The 10,429-nt window shown below is 39.6% G+C and overlaps 1 long non-coding RNA gene across 1 annotated transcript; it reads left to right on the top strand.

The window, feature by feature from the left end:
* The first annotated feature begins 1,067 nt into the window (after positions 1 to 1,067).
* Positions 1,068 to 5,641, top strand: LOC111547792. Its single transcript, XR_002733221.1, has 2 exons — positions 1,068 to 2,966; positions 3,843 to 5,641. It is a non-coding gene; the product is annotated as an uncharacterized LOC111547792 (long non-coding RNA).
* The last annotated feature ends 4,788 nt before the right edge of the window (positions 5,642 to 10,429 follow it).

Below are 10,429 nucleotides of genomic sequence, written 5' to 3' on the forward strand. Positions count from 1 at the left end.
ATTAAATAATTTGTAGCCTGATATGCTTTCTATGTAGATTGCTTACAATTAACATGAAATGAGCATTTCATTCCTTAAACATGCAGTTGGGGAAAAATGGGGAGCCAGGCTGGAGGCACTTGCACCAGATGCTCCGTATCCAGATAGCAGAAATGACTGACAGCACTGGTATTCATCAGTCCCAGAGCAGAAGCATCTCCAGAGGGGGACATCTGTAAATCCTGAATCTGATCACCTTCATCATCATTAGGCAATGGATAGGATAAGGCTTCATGAAGAGAATTTTGGTGGCTTTAGATTGTTGAGAAAGTATATATAGGAAAAAACTGGAAATCATGTCCAAGATTTTTTTTCTAACTGTTTATCCTGACATTGCTAACATCTCACAACTAAAATAATCTTAACAGACACTTGATTAGTTTTTAAAAATGCATTTTCATGACCTGAGACTACAGAAATTGGCATTTTCTTAGGACGTACTTTACATTTGACTGCTTACTATGTCCAGGGCATCCCCAAATGGGGAGAGATTGCCAAGTCAGTTGCCATTTTGCCTTACTTTTACCAAGGACTAACCTACAGGTTCAGTTTTGCTCTTGACTTTGGCCCTGAATTGAGAACTGAGTGGAAGTATGGAGACAAAGCCAGCAGCTTTACTCAAAAAATATATGAGTCTAGTATTTTTTTATTTTTGAAAGACATGTTACTGAGACTGACACAGTCAGGGATCACTGAAGATTGGGTTAAATAAAACAATAATGTTATTTATGTGTTTGAAATTAATATTTTAAAGAACCACACACTTTATTTATTTATTTTTTTTTTTTTTTTTGAGGCAGAGTCTCGCTCTGTCGCCCAGACTGGAGTGCAGTGGCCGGATCTCAGCTCACTGCAAACTCCGCCTCCCAGGTTCACGCCATTCTACTGCCTCAGCCTCCCGAGTAGCTGGGACTACAGGCGCCCGCCACCTCGTCCGGCTAGTTTTTTGTATTTTTTAGTAGAGACGGGGTTTCACTGTGTTAGCCAGGATGGTTTCGATCTCCTGACCTCGTGATCCGCCCGTCTCCGCCTCCCAAAGTGCTGGGATTACAGGCTTGAGCCACCGCGCCCGGCCGAACCACACACTTTAAAATGTAACTGGATTTGCTGTATAGGCCAGAGAAATATGGCTGTTATGATGAAGGCATAACTTGTCTGGTTCTTGATTGTTTATACCATTAGAGGAGAATGCAAATATGAATAGCTCAGATTAGTTTAACTCTGTAGTTTTCTACTTTTTCTCATGTCCAGTGTTCAGTTTCTTATAAACCCAGCATGAAGAGAAACAAAAAATAGTTCTCCAGATCATGAGGTTGTCTTCAACCTAAGCACAGAGGTATAATAATTACATTTCTCAGAAGTTCCCCCTCTGTTTAGAGTCTCAAGGGCAATTGAGATGTCAGTGAGGCTGTGATTAAATGTATTGGATATTGGAGGATTTTAAATACAAACAAGTATTATAGGTGTTACCACTGACCCTGAAGGTAAGATTTACTATGAAAATTTATAATGCAAGGAGGAATGATCATTTTCAAAATACACACTTTGCAACTTAAGTTGGCTGTCACAACAACAAAATACTACAAACCAGGATGTCTTAAGAGCAGAAGTCTGTGGTTGCCAACTCTCAAGCCTCTTAGCTTAATCCAGTCTAGGATGCATTTCCACTCTGCAACAAACAGTATTTCTTTTTGCCTTATTTGCAGATAACAGTTTTAATGCAGGTACTGCCCACAGATTAGCTTTGAGCTAATGTCTTTTTGCTTTGGTTTTTTGATTTGTTTGGTTTGTTTTGAGACTGAGTCTCACTCTGTCGCCCAGGCCGGAGTGCAGTGGTGCGATGTTAGCTCGCTGCAACCTCTGCCTCCTGGGTCAAGTGAGTCTCCTGCCTCAGCCTCCCAAGTAGCTGGGACTACAGGCATGAGCCACCGTGCCTGGCCAAGCAGTATCTTTTTGCTTTAAGTAACTTGCATGTACATTTGTTTTCCTTTTGAATGTTTCTTTTTAGTTGCAAACTAAGAAACACTGAGCTCAGCATTCATATATTTGCAAACTCTGTGTTAATTTCTCAGTTTGTTTCCTCAGAAAAAATGCAATTTCTTTTTTAAATTTAATTTTTCTTTATAAAGTGAAGAGTAGATAGCATGAATTCCTCTTGCCCTTTGCTATTTCAGTCTGGCATCAGTAGCAGTTGTTGCTGTGTCCAGTTTTCATCCATGGATTTTTCTGGGATTGAAGATGTGTTGAGTTCAATGTTGATTATTTAATTGGGCAGTATAAGTAAATTCACTGGCTCTCCTTCCAGTTTAGTGATTACTGAATATCATCCATGATATTTTATATTTCTTACACTTCTAGAATGCTAGCCTGAAAAGAGAAGTTGTAAGTCAGGGACAGTAGTATGCGCCTCTAGTCTCAGCTAGTTGGGAGGCTGAGGATTGAGCCCAGGCCTTCATGGCTGTAGTGCACAGTGACTGTACTTGTGAATAGCCACTACACTCCAGCCTGGGTTGCAACATAGCAAGACTCCCACCCCTTAAGAAAAAAGAGAAGAGAGAAAAAAAATAGAAGTTATGGAGAGGGAGGAGGATACTTGAATACGTTGACCATACTTCGCATAATAGACATTTTGAGGGCTTTTTGTTTTTCCTTAAAATTCTTCTGGATCAGTTTTCATTGTTTCTAGTCATTATATTTATCATTAATGAATTCATATTCTGCTCTAGCCCCTAAAGATAGTTTGATACGCTAACTTTTGTTTTGCCTTTCTAGCTGCTAAGATAGATAATGGTTATTGCAAAATGCACGTTTTTAAATGGTCTGCAATGTGGATTGCTTCTGAGCTGCTGATGGATTGAATACATTGAGAAGGAATGTGTCATTTGGAATCCAGGACCAGTCAGCAAGGATAACTGCCTGATTTTATGGTCAGAATGCTCTAACTCTTATGGCATACTGATGACTTTTTTTTCCATTTTCCAAAAAAGCAAGTTTTGTCAGTCTCAGTGTTTCTCTGATCTAGCTACTCACAATTCCATTCCCAAAGTAGTGACCTAGTTCTGTCACTTGGGTTTCAAAGGGAGTTGAAGTGTCACTGAGTGAGTACGGCAAACCTATTTAATGATTTATAGGAAGCAAAGAAAAAGAATTTTGTTTGCTAACCTAGAAGTATATCAAATTTTGGTTTCAGTTTATAATTTTGCAAAGTATGAAGACATTTCCTGGCTAACTCCAGATGAATTATTCAATATTTTTTCTCCTATCTTAATGAAGTTAATTTTAATGCTCATTTCCTATAACCAAGAAAATAGTTGAGTTAAATAATCCTTATCTTTTAAACTTAAAGCTTATACTACTAATAATCATATAACATTCACTTCCTTTTTTCTGACTTAATTGGTAGGTAAATAAAATATTTCAAATTTGATTGGCAAATTAGAAAATCACTTAGAAAATCTGCTAGTATTTTTTATGCCCTTTATTTTTTCCTTTACACATTTATAGTGCAAAATAAATCAAGGACAAAGACTCACACTAAATTGATCAACTTGTGTTTGGCCTTCATGGGAATTAGAACTTTTTTCCCCTCGACATTTATTAAACGAACATACAGAATTTCAGACTATAGCAAACTAATACCTTTAGCTTGACTAAGAGTTGATTTTCATTAAGGAACAGAACTTGTAATGTGTTTCAACATACTTTAATGTATGACTCATCCCTGTTAAAGTTGTGAGACTCAAAACTGTGCCCAAATCACTTAATTTTATGTCCTTCCCTGTTTACTGTGTCTGACCTTCAAGATTTCGTGACTGATGCTGAAATGGAAGCCAACCACTGCAGAAATTTGGGGGAAAATGAGATCTGAAGAATGCAAGGGGAAGTAGGAATTCATTTCTAGCATTTCCAAACCTGCTTTATCGTGTCTGCTCCACCACAGTCAGAGGAAAAGACTGAGTTCATGGAAATTACCAGCTAAGCCTTACATCTGTCTTTAATGTTTTTAGGAAATATACTGAAAAGGTAAGTGAGATGTCTGTCTTAAAGAAAGGCTCTTACTAGGTACCTTAAAACCAGTTGTTTCCTATTAGTAAAGATGGGCAGCTTCTTTATTCCTAGCTTCACAAAGCCTTTCCCCTGTTCGGTGTGTTTCTCAGTATTGTGGAGAAGGTAGTTTCTGAGCAGGGTGGTGCTTTTCCTCTGCTTCTCAGCAGCTAAGACAGAAATTGCACTGAAGTGTACAAAGTGCCAATTTTTGTTCTGTTGTACTCAAATCCTTTTTTAAAAAAAATTATTTCAGTTGAGTCTTAGTTTTATTCCTCACTATATAGGAAAAAAATCTTTAATGCCTCAAAGTTCTAGTCAGCATTACATTTGCATTACTCTTATTTGCAGCAAATATGAGTAAAATTATAAGGTTTTAAAGGTCTCTAATAACATCCACCTATATTGGTTTTGTAGATAATCCATAAATTACCAGAAATGAATTATTCCACATTTGTTATACACCCACATAATAGGTGTAGTGCCAGGCCCTGGAATATACTAATGGCATCATCTCATGTGGTAAAAAGACACATTCCGCCATCCTGGAGCATACAAAGGTAGACTAGCATGTAGTTCATGTGCTCAAGGAATTCGTTTTTATTGACATGATACAGACAGAATTGTAGTTTAGGGAGTCAAAATCTAATAAAATGAGACTAATTCCATTTTTCCATTAATACTAATAACTAATGTGTAAATCTGAATAGGACACATTCTATATGAAAACTGTGTGTGCATCTGCACTAAATACTTTGTGTGTGCCAAGTACTGTTGTAAACTCTTTACATATATTTTTTTAATCCTCAGAACTGTTCTCTGAAATAGGTACTAATACTAAAGCTTATTGTTTAAGGCAGGCAGAAATTAAGTAACTTGGTCTAAGTTTGCATAATTATGATCTGGGATCAATATTTGAACCCATACAGGCTGATTGCAGAGCCTGCACTCTTAATTTGAGTGTGATATTTATGTGCAGTACCTGGCTATAAGTACCCACAAAACATTTCAAATTCTTTATAAAATTTGCTTAGTTAAGAAAAAGTACCAATTGCATAGTATGGTTATAAATCTGGTAGTAGTTAGGCTTTTTACAAGACATGCTGCTTACTGCACCAAGGAGGCAACAAGGCTTTGAGAGCCCAAAATTCCCTTTCTTCAGCTCCTGCTTCCAAGACAGTCATTTTGCATGATAAGCCTTTCTACAAAAACACAGACACAAAATTTAAAGAACTGGAACAGAGGAAGCAGAGCTTATAGTAGTATATATATTTAGTATCCTGTCCCTTAGGTCCACCCCTCTTTCTTTGTTGATTGTAGACATTTTGTTTTAAATGCTAAACCGTGAGAATATATAACTGCTGAGACTTTTCCAAGGATTTTTTAAAAAACAGATTAGGCTTCGTGCAGAAGTAACGAAAAAGTGCTCTGAGAACCCCAGGTAGGTCATTTACTTCTTATTGTACACATAGTTTGTTTGAAACCTCTTCACTTCTATCCCTTATTGTTTTATACTCTGTAAATCTGATTTTACCTTTAATAAACTTTTGTGAAGTGAGTGAGTTTTTTTGTCTTATTTCTCATTAGATTCTCTACCTTCTTTGTTCGCTTTATGTTATTGCCACTCTCTTCAAAACTGGTGGTTTAATTAAAGTGAGAGCATCTCCTATATACCTAGTACTGTTGAGGATTAAAAAATATATGTGTGCCGGATGTGGTGGCACACACCTATAATCCCAGCACTTTGGGAGGCCTCAGGCAGGGAGGATTGCTTGAGCGAATGAGTTTGAGACCAGCCTGGTCAATGTGGCAAAACCCTATCTCTGCTAAAAAGACAAAAAGGTAACTGGGCATGGTGTTGTGCACCTCTCACCCCAGCTACTCAGGAGGCTGAGAAGTGGGAGGGTCACTTGAGCCTGGGAAGTCAGGGCTGCACTGAGCTAAGAACAAGCCACTGCACTCCAGCCTGGGCGACAGAGCGAGACCCTGTCTCAAAAGAAAAAGGAAAAAGTGCCAAGGCTTTGCTCCTAGTTCAGTGCAGTTTCCACCCAGTACTAAAACTTTGCAAATTTTTGAGGGAAAAAAACAGAAGTTGTAGAATCAGTATGAGCATTTGATTATATAGCAAGCAATTGTGGCAGAAAAAATTCACCCTAGTGAAATCAAGTTAACTATTCTGTGAATAAGATTAGCCAGAGGAACAATTTCTACCATGTATCTTTTAAATCACTGTTTCTCAAACTTCAATGTGTATGGGAATCACCAGGGATCTTGTTAAAATGCAGATTTTGATTTAGTAGGTCTGGGGTCAACCTGGAGAATTTGAATTTCTTTTATTTTCTTTTTTTTTTTTTAGCAGTTTGAAATATATTTCACATACCATAAAATTCACTCTTTAAAACTGTCCAATTAACTGTTTTTTAGCATGTAGAATTGTTCCACTATCACCATTCTAATTTCAGGACATTTTCACCATGCTGAAAAAAAAAAACCTTGTACCTATCACTCCCCATCCCCCTCTCCCTTCCACCCTTTCCTCCTCCGCCAGCATCTGGCAACCGTTAATCCACTTTCTGCTTTAATTTACATCTTCTGGACATTTCATACATTATATAGACTTCTGTAGCCGGCTGCTTTCACTTAGTGTTCAAGGTTCATCCATGTTGTAGCATGTATCAGTACTTCATTCCTTTTTGTGGCTGAATAATACTCCATTGTATGGATATAGCACATTTTCTGTGTCCCTGCATCAGTTTCCATTTTTTGGCTATTATAATATAGCTATGAACATTTATATACAAGATTTTGTGTGAAAGTATGTTTTCATTTCTGTTGGGAATATACCTAGGAGTGGAATTGTTGGGTCATATGGTAACGTTTTGAAGAACCGGGAAACTATTTTCTAAGGTGGCTGGACCATTTGAGAGTCTGCATTTCTGAAAGCATCCAGGTGATACTGAATAGCAGGCTCTGGATTACATTTTGACATCGATCAAGAAAACAGGAACATGAACTTTTAACTGAATTCAGCTGCCAAAATCTGGCCAGCAGCAAAGAAGGTGGGGTGGTTTTGGTTTTCATAGGGCCTTGGTACCTCCGGTTTTCTACCATTAGTCTTAATGTACCTGGGCTTATTGTTCTGGCCTTTGAACTCTTCATGTAAATTGATATATCTGCTATCTAAAAAGGAGAATATTCATTTTTAGTTGAAAGAGGCATTTCTTTTTTTTTTTTTTTTTTTTGAGGCAGAGTCTCGCTCTGTCGCCCGGACTGGAGTGCAGTGGCCGGATCTCAGCTCACTGCAAGCTCTGCCTCCCGGGTTTATGCCATTCTCCTGCCTCAGCCTCCGGAGTAGCTGGGACTACAGGCGCCCGCCACCTCGCCCGGCTAGTTTTTGTATTTTTAGTAGAGACGGGGTTTCACCGTGTTAGCCAGGAAGGTCTCGATCTCCTGACCTCGTGATCCGCCCGTCTCGGCCTCCCAAAGTGCTGGGATTACAGGCTTGAGCCACCGCGCCCGGCCGAAAGAGGCATTTCTAAGTTGAGAATGGCCATACTGTCAGTGTGGTAACACTGTTTTTGATGGTATTCTGCAAGCATGTTGATCCTTTCTAGGTGCCATCAGAGAAGGAAGGGTATGCTGGTGGAGCATGCACACAAATGATTTAATATATTGTAGTGGATGTTGGGATAGAGCAAAGGAGAGCAGATTCAAGGAAGACTTCCAGGAGACTGGGAGTTCTGAACTCAATCTCTTTATTCATTCAGCTAAGATTTAATGTAGGAGATCTAGATTCTGTGGGGGTTCAGATGAGGTAGGGATTACTTACGTTTTATTTGAGGTAGGATGACAATGGGGGTAGGTGGTAGTAGAAATTAGAATGTTTCTTTGGGATGATAGTTGAAGTAAGCCAGGATTCTAGATATAGAGGTATATGAGAAGGGCGTGTTCTAAGATGAATAAAGCAGAAGGAACTAAAATATAGAAGTCAAATGGCAAGACGTATACTAGCTATATTTACTGAATACCATGTGCCTAGGTGCTGTGTTAAGCCTCAGGTGTACAGAAACATAAAACACGACCCTGCCTTCATAATTAGAAGTCAAGTGCGATATTTGAAGTGTAATACAATGTGATTTGTATAAAAAATAGGTGTATGGTAGGGGGTATAGATTATTTTTTAGGAAGGCATAATTCTCTTGACTGGTGGTTGGTTCTGTTTGGTTTGACTCTTGGGTGCCTGAAGTGAAAGGAGTAGGAAATACAGATGTAAAGATAAGTTGAGCTGTTATTTACTGTTGTTTACTCTGGCAGAAGTGGTCTAAAAAACTAAGCATATGATGAGTAAGAAGAAGAGGGGAGCAGCAGGAGTCTGATTTGGGGTCCTTTTCTTCCGTTAGTTTCTGTGTGACTCCTTTGTGATCACTGATCTTTACTGGAGGTACAGAGTACCTGGTCTGGTCCTCAGTTTTAAGAAAATGAATTACCTAGTATACTCTAAGGCCCAATTTGTGTACCCCATAGTTGGAAATTGTCAGCTGTCCTACAAAGATTGATTTATGAGCGGTACTTGAAAGCAGCTTCTTATAAGATATTTTCAACCTTTTGACTCTTCACAATCAAGAGTGCTTCATTCTTTTCCCATCCCAGTAGATAAAATGGCAAGACAAAATTTCCGTGAGTTATATTGGACAGGTTTTTTGTGTATTATCTATTGTTGCATAGCAAATTACCCCCCTAAAACTTAGTAGCTTAAAACAAACATTTATTATCCTCTGCAATTACTCTGGGTGAAGAATCCAAGAGCGGGTTAGCTGAGTGATTCTGGCAAGAGGTTGCACGTGGGTGCAGTGGCTAACACCTGTAATCCCAGCACTTTGGGAAGCCGAGATAGGAGAATTGCTTGAGCTCGGGAGTTCAAGACCAGCCTGGGCAACAACAGTGAGACCTTGTCTCTACAAAAAAATTTAAAAATTAGCCAGGCATGGTGGCACATGCTAGTAGTCCCAGCTACTTGGGAGGCTGAGGCGGGAGGAATGCTTGAGCCCAGCAGATCGACAGGTTGAGGCTTCAGTGAGCTGTGGTTGTGCCACTGCACTCCAGTCTGAGTGACAGAGGAAGACCATGTCTTTAAAAAAAAATAATAATAATCTGAAGGCTTGACTAGGGTTGCAGGATTTGCTTTCAAGGTGACTCACTCATGTGCCTGACTGCACCTCAGTTCCTAGGCAAGTGGACTTTGCATATACTGAATATTCTTACGTAACTGGCTTCCCCCACAAAGTGAGTAGGAAGCCTCAATTTCTACAGTATCTCACTGACCACACAGGTCAACCCTCTTCAGCATGGGAGGAGACTACCCAGGGCTAGAATACCATGAAGTGAGAATCACTGAGGCCACCTTGGAGGCTGGCTGCCAAAACTTAGGATGAATTTGAGGCTACTTTCCTATTAAGTGTATAAAGCTGACCTTTGACATGCAAACTTGGTAATACCTATTTGTGATTCCTGATACACTTTAATACTCTGTAGTGATTTTTTCAAAAGCATTTTGACCTAAATGTAAATATATCACTCACTATGCATACATTTTTCTAAAAGGGAGTTTAATATCTACACCAGGATGAATTCTAATATGTTTTAACATATTTAAGGTGCTTGATAAATACTCGCTCAGCTAAAGTCAGGTGTGGTCATGCACATCCGTGGCACTTGGAAGCTGAGGCAGAAGGATTGCTTGAGCCTGGGAGTTTGAGGCTGTGGTGTGCAGTGTTCATGCCTCCGAATAGCCACTGCCCTTCAACCTGAGCAACATAGACTGTTTCTTTGTTTTTCTGTTTGTTTTTGAGATGGAATTTCACCCTTGTCGCCCAGGCTGGAGTGCAGTGGCATGATCTCAGCTTGCTGCAACCCTGCAACCTCCGCCTCCCAGGTTCAAGTGATTCTCCTGCGTCAGCCTCCCGAGTAGCTGGAATTACAGGCGTGTGCCACCACACCCGGCTAATTTTTGTGTTTTTAGTAGAGACAGGGTTTCACCATGTTGGCCAGGCTGGTCTTGAACTCATGACCTCAGGTGATCCACCCTCCTTGGCCTCCCAGAGTGCTGGGATTACAGGCGTGAGCCACTGCATCCGGCTGAGACTGTCTCTTAAACAAAAAAAATCAACTGATAAGAGAATTATCTTCCTCCTATTTTGGACTTACTTGATAAAGGCAGGAACTGGGAATCGATTTGGAGGCAGGTAAGAGTATGGCATCACTACCAGGTTTCTAGTTAGATTATCTGGTAGATAGTAACTATTTACTGATAAGGAGTGCAGGAGCAGGCCTAGGCCCAAGAGAGGTG

Source organism: Piliocolobus tephrosceles, chromosome 1 (assembly GCF_002776525.5).
Source record: "Piliocolobus tephrosceles isolate RC106 chromosome 1, ASM277652v3, whole genome shotgun sequence".
Lineage (NCBI taxonomy): Eukaryota > Metazoa > Chordata > Mammalia > Primates > Cercopithecidae > Piliocolobus > Piliocolobus tephrosceles.